The sequence below is a fragment of the Urocitellus parryii genome, chromosome Y (assembly GCF_045843805.1).
Source record: "Urocitellus parryii isolate mUroPar1 chromosome Y, mUroPar1.hap1, whole genome shotgun sequence".
NCBI classification, from domain to species: Eukaryota; Metazoa; Chordata; class Mammalia; order Rodentia; family Sciuridae; genus Urocitellus; species Urocitellus parryii.
Window position 1 is genome coordinate 12,057,629 of NC_135548.1, and position 21,619 is coordinate 12,079,247.

Genomic DNA, 21,619 nt, shown 5'->3' on the forward strand with positions numbered 1-21,619 from the left:
TTGTTTTACATTATGAAAGTAATACATAGTCATTATATAAACTTTCTAAATAGAGGAAAGTTGAAAGAAGCAATACAACACTTTATTAATACTGCCACAGTGGCCCCACACCCTCCTCTGTGGATCAAGCTGGAGTATTAACTATAAAAAAAAATAAACTCTTTCTTTATGCATGCCTAAATATTTAAAGAGAATCATTGAAGATATTCACCCAGAACTGAACTGGACAAGGTGGGGGTTACAGGAGGATTTTGGTTGGGAATTAATTTTGAGAAATTTGAAAAATAAATGGGAGATCAGATAAATTGAGGGAAAAATCGACATGATAATGAAAGACTGAATCATACACCCTGATTGACAGGGACACCAATGGGTAGGGGAGTCATAGGATAAAATGATTCTTGAAGGATGGAAAACAGTATCCTCACAGGCCCACTTTGCCACCCAGCCATGCCCTCTGAGCACCTTGTAGAGGGAGCCCATGGGAGCAGGGGTGTAGAAATGCTTTCTGCTGCCATGCTGCATGCTATCCTCATAATTTTTCCTGATAGATGACAGAACTTCTTTTCCACAATGATATTATGTAGCTTGGTGGGAAATTGAATAAGTTTTAATTTCTTAAAATCATATCATCCTCCTTTAACTTAGAGATATAGAAATCTTTAGTAGGTTTCCTTCTTCTAAAGACCATGATCCTACCATCCATTTGTCCATCCACATACCTGTTCATCTGACCTATTATTCATTTATCTCTCTATTATTAATAATTTACGTATTTATTTATCTATTTGTCAATCCATTTATCAATCTATCTATTCACATATCTATCCATCCATCCATGTATGTATGTTAAGGACTCACAGCTTCTCCACCCTTAAGGTTTATGGAATTTCTTTGGAAAAAGAAATATGAGTCCACTTAAAAAGGCAACTGAACAGTGTAAGGCAACGGGTCTTAGAATAATGCGTCATCAAGCACTTTAGACAGTTGGAGGTGGTCAGAACAGGCTTTCTAGAGTAAGTAATTTATAAACTTGCATACTAAACAGATTCCTAACTTGATGTCCAAGATTGAGGTTACAGGGCTCCATGAATACTATGATATTGCATCCAAAAAGACAAGAAAGAAAAAGAGAGGCTAGCCTGGACTCATCCTCACCTGGCCTTCTATCCTGGCCTCTCTGATTCTGTTAAATAGCAGATGAGTGACAGATGAGCTTCAACTGTGTTCAGATGGAGAAAAAGTTTCTCAGAAAGCATCTCCAGCAGTGAAGAGAGGCCAGATTTAGATCTGACATCCAGGAAAGAACTGGAGCTGAAATTAAGAGGGGAGTGGATAGGCTGGGAAACACAGGTATTAGGGAGTGGGTAGATGAGTGATTCATGTGTTGGGGAGGGAGGAGAAGAGGAGAAAGAAACCACCAGCCATTTAATGGTTTTCTACTTCTGCAGCTGTTACAAATTATGGAAACTGTGAGACATGAAAGCCATTTTTTTTCTAACTGTGGGTCTTTTGTTCAAGTACAGACTGCTTTGTGGTATTTAGAGAATACACATTAACTCAGAATTTTCTGAATTCCATTTCTACCTGATCCTTGTAAAAAACACATTACCTTAGGGGCCTTAGATTCTCTTCTTATAGAATACTTCTAAAATAATCATATTAACTACTCCCATTTCCTCTCTTCTGTTGTTACCTCCATGTCTCATCTAGACTAGAACAACAACTATAGCATTTCTCTTGACTAAAACACTCAGGGTCACTCCAGGTGAACTGGGCTGCTTGAAATAATCATACAAGAGACAGAGATACCTTTTCTTTGGGTACTGTGACAGCTCCTCTGACCTTATGGGTCCACAGAAAGAGAGAGAGCACATGCTTCTCCCTTTTACTGGGGAGAAGCCATTCAAATGAGGCAAGAGGTAAGGTGTCAGGGGGTTGAGACTAGCTTCATAATGTCTGCTGTCAGCAGGTTGACTGATATCTAGGAAGGCCACACTCAAAGGCAGACCAAGAGAAGGGGAAACACAAAGGGCACTTCCATGGAACATTGTATACCAAGCAGGACAATGAGGTAGTATTACAAAGGAATAGGTGAGTATAGGTCCTGAAGACATGCCTTCTACTTTCTTGGATAACATTCAAGTCACCATGAAATATAGTGGTCCATCAGAGCCTCTTGCTTCAAGATGGAAGGCATGGGTCCTTCAGAGTGGCTCACCACAATCAACCTACTAACTAGTTTCTTTCCTCCAGCCTCTCTCCTCCACCTACTTCCATGATGCAGCCCAGAGATCTTCAGGAATCTCTTTCAGATTGTTCCCGAATAACATGCTATGGGACTCTCTAGGTGGATTTTCTTTTTTTCTCTTATTTTGTAAATTTAATCAAAATTTACAGTAAGAGAGCTTATCTCCAGCAATTTCCTCTGCTCCCTCCAACATAATTCTACATGTTCTGCATTGTGGAATTTTAAAAAACTCTTCATTGATAGTGATGTCTGTGTGTATTTAGCTGTTTTTATTGCGAGTTTATCTTCAGTAGGAGATTTTTTGGGGGGACTTTTTATTGTTTTTGCTGGGAGTCCTTTGATAGTGGGGCATGGAAGAATTCTACTAGAAGAAACACTTTTGTCCTTTCTTCTGAAGAATTCCCTGAAATGACATTGTGTTTGCACTGGCCTCAGATTTTTGTGAGATATGAAAAAAAAAAAGTTGATCTCTAAGCCCACTAGGCCTAGAACTACAGTTTTGATTTCTTATGAAATGAGTTTCTTCCTCACCTGGAGCTAGAGTGGAAGCAAGCTTTCTTACCACCTGCCACTCCAGTGGGTAGGACTTTTCTTGTCCCTTCCCCATGAGGCAGAGCTCTTTGCAGATCCTGACTGTGAAAGAATCTCCATGCAGTGTTTCTCACCTTCCATGGGTCCACAGGCTTCCCTCCTGTTTCTGGAAATTAAAATAGAATTCCCTGTGCTTGGAGGATGTTCCTGTTTGCCATATAGTATATCAGATTATTGTTCTGACTTTGTGCCTTCTGTATTTCCAGTATCCTGAAATTTCCATTTCTTGAGAACAAAATAGGTATGACAGATGCAATGTAGTCTTACTTCTCTCTAATATAGTCTTAACCAAACTTTCTGAATGAGCATACAGACAGCATGACTCCTGTACCTGTCTCCCATTGTCCGTGGTTATCTCTGGTCTACATTCTAATAGTCTACACTCTTAACTAATGGCATGCTGGTCAATGCCTCAAGCAGCCTGGAATTGTAGCCTTGCCAATTTCCATAGTGTAAATACTTCTACCTTCACCATTTTCAAATGGCTATTGTGGTGTCACTGGACATGGAATTTGGAAGACACATGCAGAATTGTCTCTTGCCGGCATAACTGGACTCTGGTTTGGCTATTACTACCTGTTCTTAAAGTTGTCAACTTAAATGCCACTCTTTGAAAGTCTTCACTAATGCAGATTTTAGTCCCTGAATTATTTTCCTAAACCTAAGCCTTATTGTGGTGTATTGTAATTATCCATTTATTTCCCAGACTCTACCATTGGATGGAAAAGCCAAGGTAGTAGAGATTCTAATAGGAAACTGTCTTACTGTTATATCCACAATCACCCAGCAGAGTTTGGCAAGTGAGGTCAGATGGGATTCCAGATCTACAGAAGTGAAACTCCCTGTTCTCCCTAGTGGAATGATAGTTTTAATGGTCATTCCCAAGATGGACATATTACTATGATACTCAACAGATATCCTAAACTGTGGACACACAGAGAGCCGAGTGCTGAGAGACCCCAGCCATAAAATTTTTGCCTATAAGTACTACCCAGTGATGTAGTACTACCCCTTGAAGAGACTATCAAAATCCAGAGCTAGAAAAGTGGCCTCAAATTATATAAGAGAATAGATAACCTAAGTTCACCTACCTATCCACTGTACCTAACTATCAAGGACATAGATGCAGTCACTCATTTCTTTTCCTGTTTCACATTCTCAATAAATCAACTGTGACTTCAAAGAGTAGATTGAGGTCACATTCTCATGAGGCTTCACAAAGGTAACTCCAGTGTCCCTCAGGCACACTTTTTACTTCACCCATCCTTAAGTCAAAAGAAGCATGGTCCTTCATGGACCACAACTTCTTGGGATGGGTCTTCAGTTAATCCATTCCCGATTAGTGAGTGATTTTCCTTCTACTCATAGTACACACCTGGAACCATCCTCCCAATCAAGTCCAGGTTCTCATCTTTAAGTGACAGAAGGACATTTTCTTTGATTGCTTTCTAATCACACAAATCACTCCTTCCTCCCAGTTATACCCCTCCCCACACTCATTTGCATCCATTACACTTTCTATGATCTTGCAATTCTCAATCATCTTACTCCCCTTTTCGACATAATCTCTAATTCACTAATTTTAATACCTCCAGTCTAATTCCTCCACCAGGCCTTTGAGACTTCCAACTTTAATTTCATTAATCCTCAAAAACATCATTCCACTAACCTTCCCATGAATCCCCAATCACTCTATTCATAAATAAGTCTAGCCTCTGACTTTCACACAAATTACATTTTCCCCTTGCCAAGAACATGCTTATCTCTCCTGCCAATTGAAACATACCTTCAGAAGGCACATCAGGTCACATTTTTATAAAAAAAAATTCCCTTTCTTCGCATTTCATCCTATATAAGTATTCTGTCAGAACTCCATCTCATACCTACTACTCTCTGTATGTTTAGCTGAAGAACTTATGGGTCAAAGACTAAATACTCACATTTTAAATCTTTCTCAGTAACTAAATGTAAAATTTGAGTGTTTATAGGTTTATCATAGAGGAATACATATTTTAGTATACATAATTTAGTATTTAATGTATTTTAGTATTTAATGTAAGTTCAGATAGGTTTATCACATAAGATTTCATATTGTCCATCTTCTCAAAACCTCACGATCATTTCTATGTTAATTTCCATCAAAAGTATTTCTCTAGACAAAGAGCATTATTGTAACAATAAGAATAGCTGGCACTACTGAGACATACAGAAAGGAAAGAAAGAGTTGACTTGCAGAATAAGATTTAAATGACAACTTACATTTGGAATTTAGGTATAGGGTCTATCTCCAGAGTAGAGGACACATTTGTTTCCTGACCAGGATAATAAACATACTCTCTCTCTGAAGGGTAAAAATTAGGCTGCTTTGCTAGTAGCCCCTTAAGAGTAGAGAGTTTTCTAAACTCCAAGTTTCTCAGTTGTGACACAAGTCCACTGTGTACAAATATCTACAGAGTCACTCAGCACTGCCCAAATCATGGATGTCATAACAGGGGAACTGATGACAACTTGAAGCTCATACTATTATGCCCTGAGTCCTAAGTATTTTTTCTCTGATCCAGGAGATTCCTGTCTTTCACCAGCATCTATGTTAACTGTGGCAACCTCTCTAAACTGTGACACTTCGTAGTTCCTGTCAACTTCTGGATGTTCAGTAAAAGTTAGTCTTTTTAATTAGGAGATTCTAGTTTACAAAATAAATCAGAAGCCCCCACATCAATTCTATACATCTATCACACAATGACATTAACTTCAAAAATAATAACTCAAAAGTTCAAGGACTTCATGATCTAATGAAGCCAAGCCAATCTAACACAAGAGAAATCAGAGCAGTCGTTGCCTTTTAGAGAGGATGTGGGTAAGAAATGAAAGGAAATGCAGAGTTTCCTGGGATATGGGAAAAAATTTTTAATGTTCACTAGTGTCCTGGTTACAATGATGCTCAAAATTGTCAAAATACATCAAGCTGAAAAGTCCATAACTATCTATTTCAATATATGTAAATCATATCTTCATTAGAAAGCATTAAAATTCTAAACATCTAAACACTGAACATGCTGCATCTCCTTTTAGTTTCAGATCAAAATGATTCACAGAAACAAATTATGGATCACTTTCACATAATGCTGTGGAATACATTCTGGAGTAAGATCCCTTGGTCATATACCCAGATCCTTCAATTACTGGCTGGAGGGTCTCAGGAAATTTCCTTAACCTTTTCACATTTGGGCTTCATAAGCTTTAACAGAAATATAATAGAAATTCCTACCTATGGTTTTGAGGGCTAAATCAGGTAAGTCAGTAGAGTGCCTAGCACACAGAAAACATTCTCTAAAAATTAATTATGTTTATTACTTACTTAGAGCATAGGTATAATTATATAGGCTTCAAAACAATTAGAACACTTTTGTTAATGCAAAAGAGCAATATTCTTTTAAAAATCTAGAAAGTTAAATGTGTACTCATGGACCAGTTATCTATCTGGCACATGTACTCTGCCTCTTTATATGATGCCTCCACCATGTTACAATGTAGCAAGTAGCCCCTCCCCAGATACCAAGCAAATGCCAGCACCAGGTTCTTGGACTTACCAGCCTTCAGAACAAGGAACTAAATCAACCTTTAGTCATTAGAAATTACCTGGTCTCAGGTATTGTTATAGCAACAGAAAACAGACTATGATACCTTACATAAAATCTGTTACTGCATCTTTAATATATTTCTCATTTAATATCATTCCACAAAAATATTTCCTATATCGTTATACATGTATACGTGCATAAAAGCTTCACATGGAATCTCATAAATTGTATAATTTATATGCTCTTATGTATCAGATAAATAAAGAAATATTTTAAAGTATTAGCTCTATTTCATATCTGTTATTATATGTCTGAGATATAAGAAATTTTATTTCCTTAATTGCCATTAGTGGGATAATATTTTTAATGTAATGGAAAAAAATAATTAAGTTAATAAAAATATAAATTCCCAGAAAACAAATAATTTAAGAGCATGGAGAATATTCAAGCATACTGGGTTCATGATTTTAATCTGCCTCAAAGAAAGTTGAAGAAGAATAGTGACTACTGAGGGTTTAATTTCTTTGCTTAACAATTACAACACCTGTTGCACAATAGTAATATAACTTAAGAAAATGAGTTGCAGATTTTAAGTGACTGTTTCAAAAAATATTATAATTAAGGGGTATTGTTTTTATTTTAGTATTTAAGCCCTCTTTTTTCACCTTTCTTATGTATTAGAGTACAAAAACAGTACACCATTTGCTGCACACAGGAAGTGGAAAGAATAGAGACAAAAATCCCTCTCAAGCTATGCTAAGAGAGTATTACCAAAAAGGTTACACATACTTCAGTGAGCCACTCTGTGCAGAGGGATGTTGGGGCAGGGGGGGAGAGGGCATTTTAATTACAACTGCATTCATTGATACCTAAAAAAGCGATGCATAAACTCACATATGTAAATTCAATGAAGTTCACACTTCCTTTTCTTCTTGCCAGTTCTACATAGTTAATCTGAGAACTTAGCTTGTAATGCACTGCTTGACTCCTCAAACAGAAGAAATTATTTTGTACAAAACCACATGCTATTGAGAAAAGAATTGTAAAGAATCACTAAAAATAGTTGTGAGTTATCTTTATTGTAAATCATTTTCTCCATTCCTAAGAATTTTCAGATTTGAAGTCAAGACAAATGAATTGTTTATCCATGGCAATGCTCCTAAAACTGATGACTTGATTTTTAACCTAGAAATGTTTCAAAGTTTCTGACTTGCCATTAAGTTTCCTCAGTTCCTCAGTATAAAGTCAGGAGAGGATTTACTATGTTTCAAAGAGTGGTGGTTGCATTACTGGCAAATGGCTAGCTTAAGGCTTTGCAGAAAATAAATGATGATATAGTTCTCTGCCCAAAGCCATGGCTTCTGCCAAACTTTTCTGTCCTTGACACAAACTCCAGGTATCTGAACCTATGGTGGCCCAGCACCACCACCTTCTAAAGTGGCTTCAAAAGGAGGAAGAGAAACACATGGTGTAGTGTTTGGAAGAGCAGAGCACGCTTAAGTTTTCAGATGAGTGTTTTTAAAACTTGGAAAGAATGAAATGATGGGGGGGTGACTCAAGGATAAATGGAGGAATATACTAAGTTGACTGTTGGGAAAATGCCATATAATTAATATACTATTTCTCACTAAATGAATATAGAATTAATTATAATTTCCATAAAGAGAGTGATATTATAAGAGAGAGAGAGAGAGAGAGAGAGAGAGAGAGAGAGAGAGAAATGAAAATATGTCCTCTAGGTGCTGTTCCCTCAAGAACAAAATGAACCACAAGGAGGATCCCAGTGACCATCTTAAGAGCCAGGATTGCAAAACAGAAAAGAACTATGCATTCAACTTTTGCAGAAAAGAAAAGCAGAGGAGAAGCGCGGAGGAGGCTCAGCCACCACGGGACATTTGACTGGGCTCTGCCACCTAAGAGTCAGCCTGGCTGTGGGCCTGCTGCTCTGAGCCTGCGGCGGCGGCGAGAGCGAGAAGCCTAGAGCTTGCAGCACAGACGCAAGCAGCGGCCCCCGCGACAGCGGTGAAGACAAGCATGGCCTCCTCAGCAGCGGGTGCGCAGTGCATGGAGGCAAGCAGGAGGACTCTGGGCAGCAGCTGGCCAGGCCGCCACCATAAACCGGTGCCCCATTCACGGAGGCCCCGTCTGACTCTGAAATGAGTCGAAGTTTGTGACACACATTTCCGCCTTGGCCTTGGTGCTGTTGTGTGCCCCGGAGGTGGGGTGGCTCTGTGAGGAACAGGAAAAGATATAAGAAAAACAATAGATGGTTTAAAAAAAAGTGATGGAAAATTTTGAATCCAGAGTTAAATTCACAGAAGATTTGCAGAAAGTGAGTGATGCTGCAGGGGATATTGTTGAAATTAAATGTGACTTTGAGTTTAAAGCCAAACAACAAATTGCTCAAAAACCTCATTCCAAACAAAAACTTCAAATATTTTTGAAGCAAATTTTGCAAATGAAGTAAAATCTGAGGATTTGCTTGCTGATAAGAAACTGTGGGCTCAACTTGAAGAACTAGAGAGGCAAGAGGAATTGCTGGGTGAATTTGATAGTAAGCCGGATACTGTGACTGCAAATAGAGAAGACACAGCCTCTTCTGAAGTGGAGAAGGAAGATCAAAACAAAAATGTGAATGTGATACATGAAGAAACAAACTCCCTTACCCCCAGTAGTTATCATTAGGATGTTACACATTCAGAACAATCCAATGGACAAGAGTCAGTTGAACTTTTCAGTAAATGGTTCAAGTTTTTGTCAGAGTAATGAAGAAGATGATGAAGACAACAGTCATGATGGTGATAATGAAAATGACCATAATGCTTCAAGGATTGGAGATAATTCTGTACCAAAAAATATATTTTCCTTATATTGTTGAACCTAAGAGGGTTTGAATAAATACTGGAAAAAATACCACTTTAAATTCAGTGAAAAGAAAGAAGAAGTCAAACTTAAAGAACAACTCTGGAAGAGTGGTCATTATGCTCAAGAGCTGCCTACAATCAGGACTCCTGCTGACATTTACAGAGTCTTTCTTGATGTTGTGAATGGAGAATATGTTCCTTGTAAATCTATTATGAAGTCTCAAAGCAGAGAAAGTAGTGTTTATAGTGATATCAGTGAAAGTAGTGATGCTGCATTTGTTGATAGGAGGGAGTTTTGAGGAGTATTAGCTGTGAAGGAGTCAATTGCAGTGACACCAGTGAAAGCGTTTTAGAAGAAGAACCACAACAAGAAAATCATCAAGATAAACTGCTGAGAGGCATAGCCTAGTCAGAATGACGCATGGCATTTTTGCCAGAATGGAGGGGTTGAGAGGTGATGCCAGCAAGCCATTGAGATGAAGATGGTTTATGTTAAGCTGTGTATTCAATTGTATATTAGACCCCTGCTGTCAGCCTCAGGGTCTGGGGCTGCTTTGGAGTTCTCCCGGGATTCCTGGGGAGTTCTCATTGGTTGGGTAGTGCTGGAGGAGGGATTTCCAATTGGTGAGTAGTGTGTCCCTGGGGAAGGCCGCATGGGTGGTGTTTTGGAGAGTTTGGAAATAAAGTTTGTTCCTGCTTGAGTGGCTCATTTGTGCCAAGCCAGACTGCGGCAACAAACTTTTGCCATTATCAGGAGCACCTGAGGCTTTTTCTGGAACTGTAATAGAAAAAGAATTTTTATCCTCTTTAACACTACACCCAGTCATTGCTCATCCTGTACTACTAACCATTCTGGAACAAAAAGAATTTCTGTCAGAAGTATCAGAAGAAACTGCCAAAAGGGTTTCAAAGTTCAAAGCTGCCATATTTCAATAGAAAAACTAGGAAATGGGAGTTTACATCCTAAAACCTAGTTGTGAATTTTTAGAATGTATAAGCAAAATATGTTACATGTAATTTGAAATAAGGTGTTTTGAATTAGTTTGGTAGCAAGCTGTCTTATTCTTATCAGTGATATTACAAAAATCAAAGTAAATGTTGGAATACAGTAATATTCAGCTTGTATTGTTAATTCTCTTACTACTAAGTTGGCCTTACAATTTTGATTTTTTTTTCAAAGAACACAGTTTGTACCCATTGCTTTTGTGTTTTAAACTAAATACAAGCAGTTTTGCACCAGCTATGATATTGTGTGTACCATATGGACCATTTAAAAGAATATTTTAAGATATCAAATGCTTCAACAATTATATTACTTGCTTTTGCATTTTAAAGGCACTTTAAAAAAATCTACTTTCCTCATAGGTTTTGTAAGCTAGGTGGCATTTTAAAAGAAAGAAAGAAAAACAAACAAACAAATACATCAAAACCTCTTTCCTTTGAATGTCATACTGTAATCTTTCAGACAGAAAGCTACACGTACCCCTTGGGAAAGTTTCTTTGACTGGAAGAATGATATTTTGTAAAGCATTTCTTTTCAATTAAAAATTTTATGAAACTTTGTAAAATGTTGCAAACTTTATAATTTAGAACTGAATATGGAAATGTCTTTGATTCATATGTGTATATACCACACAACAGATTCTTGAATTCTTGCAATTCCATAGGAACTACTTCTCCCTCTTCTATATAATTTTCACTGAGATTACCTTTGGGAGAAAAGAAAAGTTTGTTTAGATGTTTTAAAAAAATGAATGAATTAATTTTTCAAATAAAATTTTTCTTAGGTTTTAATCTTTCCAACATTTTCATTCTTTAGGCCTTCTTTATGACTACTAAATAACCATATAACATAGTTACTTTGTTACATTGTAGTAAAATTTCTTAAAGAGAAATTTAGTCTAACATTGAAAATTATACTGCAAGTGTTAATAATTAGCTTGATGTATGCTAAAATGTAGCTTTTAAGAAGCATTCTGCATTAGTAATAAACAAGCCATCAATGCCAGTTCACCTTCTATTCATGGCTAAATATTTAAAGGTTATTTATAGCTTCTTTAATGAATTCTTGCTTAACCAAGGTGAAATCATGTCCTAGAAAAGTAGAAGCTATTTGTAACTAGAACAGCACAACTGTAAAAAGTTTTATGAATAAATATTTTAATGATAAAGGGGTTAGCTTGAATCCCAAGTAATTAAAGGATAAATTAGAAAAGAGAACTGATTTTGAAAGATCACCTAAAAATGTAGAAAATTTGTCCTATATTCAGTTCTGATCAGCTGTATGTTTTGTAGATAAAAACAGTTTTTGTTTCAGTTAATCCTGCTCCTAAACCAAATAGTGCAAACCACTCACAAAGGAGCTCTCCCTTTCCTTCCCAATTGCTTTTTAAGTGATCCCCACTCCCAAAGCCAAACCTGTTTGGTCTTATAGCATCCAGTCTGAATTTTTTGTCTTCATTTGCCACATATTTAGTGTATAGAAATGCAGAAGCTGTAGTCCATTTGTGGTTCACCCTATTCTACAGAACCCAGAATGAGAAAGCAAGCTGAGTAAAAAGCGATTACTCATTCTATTTTCCTATCTCCATATTTTTTTTTTACTTTAAAATTCCATGACAGCAATAGTATAAAGTAAGTAGCATTAAAAAAACAATGCATGTCTAAGTGACTAACAGTGGTATACCAGATGCCTTGAGTAACTTTGGTGCCTGAAACAGCTTAGTGAAAGACAAAAGCAGAGCTGAAGTGTACAAAAACAAACATGAAATAGAAAGTGCAGATTGGTACTACCAAGCCCCGCCTGTTCCATTGCAGTTACATGGCAGAAAAAAAGACTGAGCTCAGAAAAAGAAAAACTCAGAGCCACAAGTTTGTGGTATGTTTTTAAGTACTTAGCAGAACTAGTTATAGGACATCATTTTCATGCCTAACCTCCTTGCCACTGACTCATGCACAAAATCCTACCCCCATGTTGGACCTCAAATTACTGGCAATCTAATATGAAACTACCAGATTGGTGATGTTGTAAGGCACAGCTGAGTTAACCCATCACGTCATATAAAAGTGCATTAGTATTCATAAGCTGCAAATTAAATTGCTCTAAAAATAAGCTATCATTTTTTACACTTCCCAAAATGCCTGAGAAGGAAGGGGAGTGGGGTTTATTGCAGAGAGATGGAAGTGGGTTGGGTGGGGGGAGTGTAATAAAAAAGTGTGTAGGGGGAAATTAGTGTTTTCATAAAATCATGTACAAAAGAAACAGAAAGGCCTACAAAGAAACACTGCTCTTAGGGAATTATTTCCCACTCTCAGGTACTATGGAAGGACTAACTTCAAGGTCCTTAGACAAGTGACCAAATCTAAACAATAATGCTTTTACAAAGGAAGTACTTTCTGGGAAGACAGCTAAATCTTTTACAGAAGAACATGAGAAAGCTTCAGAAACTAGGATCCTTAAGGTGTGAAGCAGGAGCCCCTCCCCTCCCAACTGCAGCCCTGGGCCTGCCCCACTTTGAGAAGTCCTGTGAAACAGTTTTGCAGATGTGGATTGGTTTTGCTGGAACCAAGCATTAACAAGTGTCCCTAGAGTGCTGGAGGTTGGGGGACACCTCCTAGCTGAAATAGCAATGCACATGGAGAGGTGAACAGTGCTTTTCCTCTGGGAAATTCTCAGGGTGGCAATACTATTACAGAACTTCTAAAGGCTGAGAAGTTAGGCTAAAGAAGGGCATAAGGGTGGAGGTGGGAGGGTTGTTAGACAGGGGATAGAGCTGTAGCACAAGGACCAAAGTTCCAGGACAGAGACATAAATATGCTGCACCACAGAGCATGCCTGGCAGGCAAAGGCAGGTCTCAAAATCTCCACTAACACCACAGCACCTTAGCTTTGGGCAACCTCTTAAGCCTGAGCACATGAGCTTTGTCCCTCTTGGACCTTCTAAAAGTTCTGTTTCCCTCTTGCTGCAGAAGTGGTAGCCTTAAAGGGTACTCAGCCTCCACACCCACTGCCTCCCTCCCCGCCCACCCACACCTTGGTTTCCTCCTGGGCTCCCGAGTGGCAGCCTCCTCAGAGTGTGCCATCCCAGGTAAGATGCATTTGCAAAGTTCAGAGGCTGGGAGCGGGCAGCAACTTTCTGCCCAGCCAAGTGGGTCCAGGGTACCAGCGCGGCCCCTGGCTGAGCTTGGGGTGTCAGGGTAGTGGAAGAGTTCCATGATCTACTTCCAGAGCATCCAGGGCCTGTGCTGCCACTACAGGATGGCAGGTCCTGCCTCCTCCTCCCCACACAGTTCCAGACACAAACATAGGGCCTAGGTCTTTCCCCATCCTGAACCCAGTAGGGGACTCTCCACAATCCTGGCTGCAGAAAGGCGCTCTTCCGGGAAAGGCGCACCCAGTCTCCTTGCCCTAATGGCTCCCACCATGCAGCCTGCCTGCCTGGCCACCCTTGGTTGCTGCCCCACAACCTGTGCTCCTCCAGAGGCTTCAGACAGAGAGGCAGGGAAGTGAACACCTGGGAGCCTACTCCCCAAGTCACCTGCATTTGCATTTCTTACAAAATGTACTGCAAGTTTCCCTGTTGGAGCCCTTTAGAATCCCAGCGCATGATCACCAGGAGATTTAAAGTGGGACTCTACTCCGCTTATCCCCTGTGGGACCCAGACGCAGGATTTGACAATGATTTCTAAAGGAGATTTAAATGATATATTATAGAGGGCCTGGGCTTATCTTCTCTGCCTGGGGTTCCCTTCAGGCATAAGCCCTGCTCAAGTATTCCCAGTGGTAGGATGTGTCAGAAGCAGAGAGAGGGACTGAGTTATAATACATGGGCACCAAGAGCTACACAGGGGAGGAAGGATGGGACTGATGGGCCTGCAAGGGAGGGGGCCTCTCTTACATTGGTAAAGGTGATCCCGGTGGCGACTATTGTGCGAGCTAATCAGAAAATGTAGCGCAATGTCCCTGAACCTGCAGCATAAATACAGGAGAGCTTGCCGCTTTAGCTCCTGCCAACCTTGGACACAACCTTAAACCATAGCCCTTCAATATTTGACCAAGCATAGGCGACCAAATACATTTGAGAAAAAAGAAGTTTCCTCTGCCCTCCTTGTGATGGATTGTGTCACAGCTGATAATGGTCTTTGGTTCACAGATGTGGTTCCAGCTGCTACTTGTTTATACTTGCAGTACCTCTATATGCATCACTGTCCTGATTCCTTGTATGTATCCCTGCCTTCCTGCAGTGCAGAACTGCAGATATAGCTCAATTAGCAACAGACAGGTTATTATGAGAAAAAACATAACATAATGCATATTTTGTTTACAAGTTGGGTTCTTGTTTTTATTAAGACTCTTTCTACTAAGACACTGCAGCATATGCATTCCTCTGCTGAAAATTTTCCAAAGAATCCACATTGATTTGGGAGAAAAGCAGTCCAGCAGCTTATACACCCTGAGAAAACAGATCCTTGTGGTTTAATAATAATAATTTGAAATCATTTCTCCTGAAGAGGCACACTGGTTTATACCTTAGGAAAAATGATAATATTCCAGATCTTCTCCCAGTTTTGTTTTTCCCTCATGTGGTATATTTCTTTGAGACTTCTAAGTGATTGTTTTTTCTATGCCAGGGTGAATTATTTATCCCCAGTTAATCACCACTGGATTATTAACAAAATGTTGGGGTGGGGAGAATCCTTTTTCAGTATGAAGCCAAACAAAAAGGCAAAGAAATCCCAACTAAGAACAACACTAATCAGAGAGAGCAGTAATACACAAAAGGTCCCCAAAGGGAAAACCATAGCCTTTAACTTGAACATTATGAGTATGGGTGGATCTACAGAAAGCAAAGGATTCATCTTACTGAGAGAAGATTGCCATTGTGTAGCCTCTAGGAGAGGTGGGGTGGGGGAGTGAAGAAAAGGAAGAAAGGGAAAGGAAAAAGAAAAAAAGTAACCACCACACACACTAACACATCAATATCACCTCCAGTACTGAGTCTGACAGCTAAAGACAGAGTCTCCCTTCTCCCATGACGTGTGTGTGTGTGTGTGTGTGTGTGTATGTGTGTGTATACAATCAATCAACAGTGCTCAGTGGGATCGGATTGAACCTTCAGTTCTCAATCACTAGAGAGAAAAGATGCAAATATAGGTGCCCTCTCCCCCGGTCAGTCTCTTAGTAGGTAGAGAGCTCCATAAATACTCTTCCTTTTTCCACTCACTCTTCCAGTTTCCATCCACCATGAGCTTGAGGAAAATCTCCCCTGTGTATTCCTCCTCCAGCCTTGGAAGGCATGAGATGGAGGAGAAGGAGTTGAAGACAGGCTTTCCACTATGTAGCCACATGCTCTCAGACCCATCAACAGTTAGGCACTTCAACCAGTCCCAGGAGGGCACTGTCATTGCAGTCTCAGCCTGGGCTCTCCTGAAGGCTTCCCACCAGCCAGCCTTGGTCCCAGCCCCAGCCTCAGCCCATGCATGACCCTCTCCCTATTCTTCCAGCCTCCAGTGGGCCTGCTGCTTGTTATTGAAGCCAGTCTAACAGCTTTCTGTTAAAGGTGGATTCAGAAAAAGAAGGTCAACAATTATAATGAGTAAACCTTAGAAAATGCATGGTGTGGGGAAGACAGTTTTATAATTTTCCACACTGCCAAATTACCTCCACTTTTTCATTTTCAAAAAGAGTGTGTAATGAACTCCCATTTTTACCCCCAAAACAGATTGCAGAATCACATCAGTTACACATCCACATTTTTACATAATGCCATATTAGTAACTGTTGTATTCTGCTACCTTTCAAATCCTCTACTATCCCCAGTTGAATCTATTGTATGAAATATGATATGTCAAGAGCTTTGTAATGTTTTGAACAACCAATAAAAAAAAGAGTGTGTAAAACATCTCAAACATTAAGGAAAACCCAAGTTCCTTGTACTCTTGTTATGTGAATCCTACTTAAGGTGCTGTTTGAAAAATATGACAAATATGCATTTCTAGAAACAGCCAATCAAATGTACAGTCACTAAAATCTAGATACAAACTACTTTTTTGTAGGGAGGGTCATGTATATGCACATGAGAAAGTTTACGCCTTTTCTAAAGACAACCCAATATCTTGAAATGTATTTTGTAAAAAAACAAAACAAAAAAAAAACAAAAAAAAACCTGATTCAATCACGTCCTATTAAGCTGTTTATTTCTGCACCATTTGATTGAACATTAAGATCACCTTTGTTTGCTCCTCATCTGCACATATCACCCACACCACAGTCCTGTCCAACTAAATGGACACATTTGCTACTTTCATCACTATATTACCCAGCTTCCACTTACTCAGAAAACCAAAGTATTTGGAACAGAGCTGTTGGTTTATTTTATTTAGGGGGAAAAGAGCAATATACAATAACAAACTTCAGTGTTTCTACTACTTAAAATTAGTAAAAATCAGCAGAGGATTTTGGAGAAGTAAAATTGATCACTCTCACTCATCTAGGTGAATGAGTTAAAGTTGCACTAGCTTAATTCTATTTTAATAGAAAAATTGACAAAATAATTTAAACTCTAATTTTAAAACATACATTAAAAGCTCCAGGTTAATGTTTAAAAAATTAAATCTACTGTCTTAACTGCATGGTATAATCAAACTATCTTATAAACAAGAAAAGAATATTTAAATTTATGTAGATTATATAAACATAATCAACTTATGCAATGATGGAAGAGGCTGGCTTTTAAAATAAACTTTTCAATTACAAGTCGCCAGAAAATAAAAATGTAATAAACAATTTCCCAACTCTCTGAGTTTTCCAATAAATAAAAGATATTTCCAGACATTATAATTTGCACGAAATACCCTGAACTTTGGATGAAAACCAGTTAATTTTTGGTTAAAATAGAAGAATTTAAAACAAGTTTTATTAAAGTTAAAAGTGAGAAAGCTAAATAGTGATGGCCTCTAGATGTCAAAAAAATCATATTAAATTTATTGAATAAATTACTAATATTAATTGCAGTCTAAAAAGCTTTGGAATAAAAGGAGGGAATTTAATTAAAATTAAATTAATTTAATATCAAATGTTTTAATAGGAAGAAGCATACTTGAAATTAACATGAAGAGTAGATTTCTTTTTTGAAAGAAAATAAGTGATATAGCATTGCCAAATAATAGGAAATGATTTTATTTATGTAAATCATGGACAGATACCATGTATTGCTTCTGTAACACTCTGGTGTTCTTTAGGGGTTTCCAGAATTTCCAAATATATCGTCACTGGATAAATGCATAAAAAACTGTTGAATAAAAAAATACTCTTCAGCATCATTTTCATAAACAATACTCTCTATCAATTTTTTCCAAACTCACTAGACTCTATAAACTTGCTGAGTTCTCCAGAATATTTTAAAAGCACGGTAATATTTGGGGAGATGTTCCGTGATTATTTAATATTTTATATGCCAAGTCTATATAAAGAGTACTTCTCTAGCCATCTCTTGTTGAACTCCAAATCCCCCACTCTTCTCTATAGTATGAGAGTGAATTTGTTCCCTATAAAAATAAAAAATGACTTCCAGAAAGCCATGAATTCTTTCACTACTTATTGGTGGGAGACTATGATCCAAAAATATTATTTTAAAGGAGTTCCAGATGATTATTTAAGTTTCATTTGGCAAGAAAAGGTTTGCTTGCCCTTAGCTGTGCTACATTGAAATCAATACTAGATGACAAAATAAAAACTATTAAAAGACAAAGGCAAGTTTTAAAACACATGTTAATAAAAATAAGGAAAGCTTGTAAGAATTTACAGTATAATCTGTAGAGCATTGGTTAAAAACATTGACTGTTTTTATAAGGCTAAAGTAAAATAAACCCAATGCTAATAATCAAATTCATTTAAACTTTAGCTTCATTTAAAACTTTATCATGGATTTAGTATACAAACCTAAAAGTAAGTAAAATGCACAGAAGTTCATGATATGGTAATTTTTTTTATACAAGGGATTGCACTCAGGTGCACTTTACCACTGAGCCACACTCCCAGCCATTTTTATTTTGAGACAGGATCTCACTAAGTTGTAGAGATTGGCTTTGAACTTGAAATCCTCCCGCTTCAGCTTCACAAATATCTAGCATTACCAGGCATGCCATTGCCCCCATCATGTCACATACATTATATTTTAATATAGAATATGGAACATTCATAATATCAGTTCAACAAAAACCTATAAAACTATTTTACCATGTTTTTAAAATTTGTTTCCAATTTTTACCCTTCCATTTCACTGTTTCTCTTATTTTAATAAAAAAACCTTAGCCCACCACAGTTTTGAAAGGACATGTGTGTATCTAGATGGAGAACACAGTTTCCAGTCCCCATTATAATTAAGTCTGGTTATATGACTAGATTCTGACCAGTGATATGTGAGAAGAAGTGATATGTTCAACTTCCTTATCACATTCTTCAAAGTAAGTTGTTAGCCTTCCATTTCTTTCTTCTCTTCTTCCTGTAAACATCAAAATAATAGTGTGAGCAGCTTTGACAGCAAAGACAGGATCACACACCAAGAACAGTGAAGTGCAAGATAGAAGAAACCTGGAACCCTGGACAGAGCCACCCCCACCATCCTGAACTACCTACCTGCCTCTACACTGTTAGATGAAAAGTAATAAACTTTAATCTTGTATGATTCTATCTGGGTTCCTCTGCACTATTGTAACAAAATACTGTGAACAGGGTAACTCAAAAACTACAGAAATTTATGTCTCACAGTTTTAGAGGTCAAGTAGTCCAAGGTCCATGTGTCATAAGGCCTGGTGTCTGGTGAGGGCCTGTTTTCTCATAGCATTGCCATCTTTTTTTTTTTTTAAAGAGAGAGTGAGAGAGGGGGAGAGAGAATGAGAGAGAGAGAGAGAGAGAGAGAGAGAGAGAGAGAGAGAGAGAGAGAATTTTTAATATTTATTTTTTATTTTTTTTTTAGTTCTCGGCGGACACATCTTTTTGTTGGTATGTGGTGCTGAGGATCGAACCCGGGCCGCACGCATGCCAGGCGAGCATGCTACCGCTTGAGCCACATCCCCAGCCCTAGCATTGCCTTCTTGCTGAGCCTTAACATGATAAAAAAAAAAAAAAAACAAGGAGCTCCCTTGGGCCTCTGTATAAAGATACTAATCCCATCCATGAGGGTTCTACCCTTATGATTCAACCATCCTCCTAAAGGGGCTGCCTCTCACTACTATCAAATTGAGCATTCTGTTTCAATATAAGAATTTTGGAGGACACAAGGATTCAGACTAGAGCAGATCCTTGTGTTTTTGTGTGACTTTGTCACAGCAGTTTATCTCCTTTGCTCATTTATAGACCAGACTTTAATTAATAAAATCACACATACTGGAGTTATTTATGTTTAAATGAGAAAGAGCACAAGTCCATAACCTATTACCCATGGCTTTATCCTGTCTACCATTCTCCTTTCCATCGACTGGGACATCTATTTATATTTCTTGCTGCCTTTAGCAAGCACATGCGTATGCTCACTACCAGGCAAACATCTGATACCAGATCTTCCTTCCCCTGTCTCCTTCTCTGACCTGTTCCCTGCCCATCAGATGTAACCCATGACTGTGTAGACTTTATGACCTTGGGGATAAAGCTTTGATTACCAGAAGGAGACAACACAGAAAAGTGATTGAGAGAGTTGGTCCTGAAAGGACCCAACAAATAAAAAGACCAATATATACACAAAGACCTTAGACCTATTCATGCTGCAAACCTCTTTAAAAGAAGAAAGCTTTGTTTGCACAATTATTCCTTCTCTATTGTTGAAGGATTCAGGTTTTCCAACTAATTCCAGATATACATGCAGTGTTTTCTCTGCTGCAGCTCTAAGCTATTATAGGTACCTAAAACATTGCTGATAAGAATTTGCTCTGAGGTGGTGATGGTTTGCGTGATACCTAAACATTATTTAGCACCTATTTTGACCCCCTTAATAGTAAAAAATAATGTAAGAAAAATCCCATTCTTTGTCCATACTATGTTTAGAGAGTATGAGGCTAGAAAAGTGAACCTGCCAAGAGATACAGGCAAAAGCAGATGAAGTCCCTTGAGTCCTCCAAAATATGAGCTTCTATTGGCACCACACCCACAAGGCTTCATTTCTCACTGAAATGAATGTTATCTTATCCCATACTGCAGCAACTGACAGTAAAGCCCCCAATTCCCTGCCTGACCAGCAAGAATCCAGGGGAGCCTTCTAGGGCAGATGGGAGTTAACCATTCACAAGTAGGTCTGATCCTAAGCAATTTGAGGTGTTAAGCAGCATAACTCATTGTATCACTGTCTCTCCACCTTTATATCCTGTGTCTCTTATTAATAAATGTGTAACAACTTCTTTAAAGTGATTGAAATTTCAATGTGAAACAAACATCTTGGCACAGACTACCTCAAACTACACTCTTTTTCTCCAGTATTCCAAATTTTTGTTATAGTTTATCCTAGAGAAATGTGCCCCCAATTGGAAGTCATTATTGTCTGTGATTTGAAATGTTCTAAGATGAGACTGTTTTCTGTGCATAGAGTCTGGTTCCTTCATTTCTGTGACTATTGAAATAGGACAACTTTGGATCTATCATTTTATGTTATTGGAGAAATTTATCCACTGAATTCTTCAATTTAAGGAAAGATTCATATATTCCAGAATACAAAGTATTATTTTCTCTGGATACTGTTTTGTAAAATTTGTATATCTGTGTTGTAAGCACAACATTATTGAATGTGCACTTAAATAGAAGAGGAACATTCCTCTGTATGATGAACTTTCTCAGCTCAACACCACCAACACTCTGTTCTATACTCACCTGAAACAGCAAAAAAAAAAAAAAATCCCCACAATATTTATCTGTGTGGTTGAAGATTAGCTCTAAAATGCCCTCAAATAGGACTTGGATGGCAGAAGAGAAGAGGCTACCATTCTCTGAGGCTTCAGGTCATTCATGGGATTTACACTGTATTCCTTGATAGCCTTCATTTTGTTGTTGTAGCCTGAAATTCCTAAGAATCCTAGCTGCTCCCCAACCAACTTTGTGACAGCATCACTTTTTTAGGGCTTCATTCTGAGATAACAGATGATAGTTCCCATGACTTTGACTTCCAAACTTTTCTAGCAGGTATAAATACCTAATTCCAATGTTAAAACACTCACACCAGAAAACATAAAGTGGATTCATTTTTCCCAACTAATTCCAGATATACATGCAGTGTTTCCTCTGCTGCAATTAAGCAATTACAGGTGCCTGACACATTGCTGATAAAGAATTTGCTTTGAGTTGGTGA

The 21,619-nt window shown here is 38.1% G+C and overlaps 1 pseudogene; it reads left to right on the forward strand.

Annotated features, from left to right (window-relative positions):
- Positions 1-8,457: 8,457 nt before the first annotated feature.
- Positions 8,458-10,223, forward strand: LOC144251171 (unconventional prefoldin RPB5 interactor 1 pseudogene; annotated as a pseudogene).
- The last annotated feature ends 11,396 nt before the right edge of the window (positions 10,224-21,619 follow it).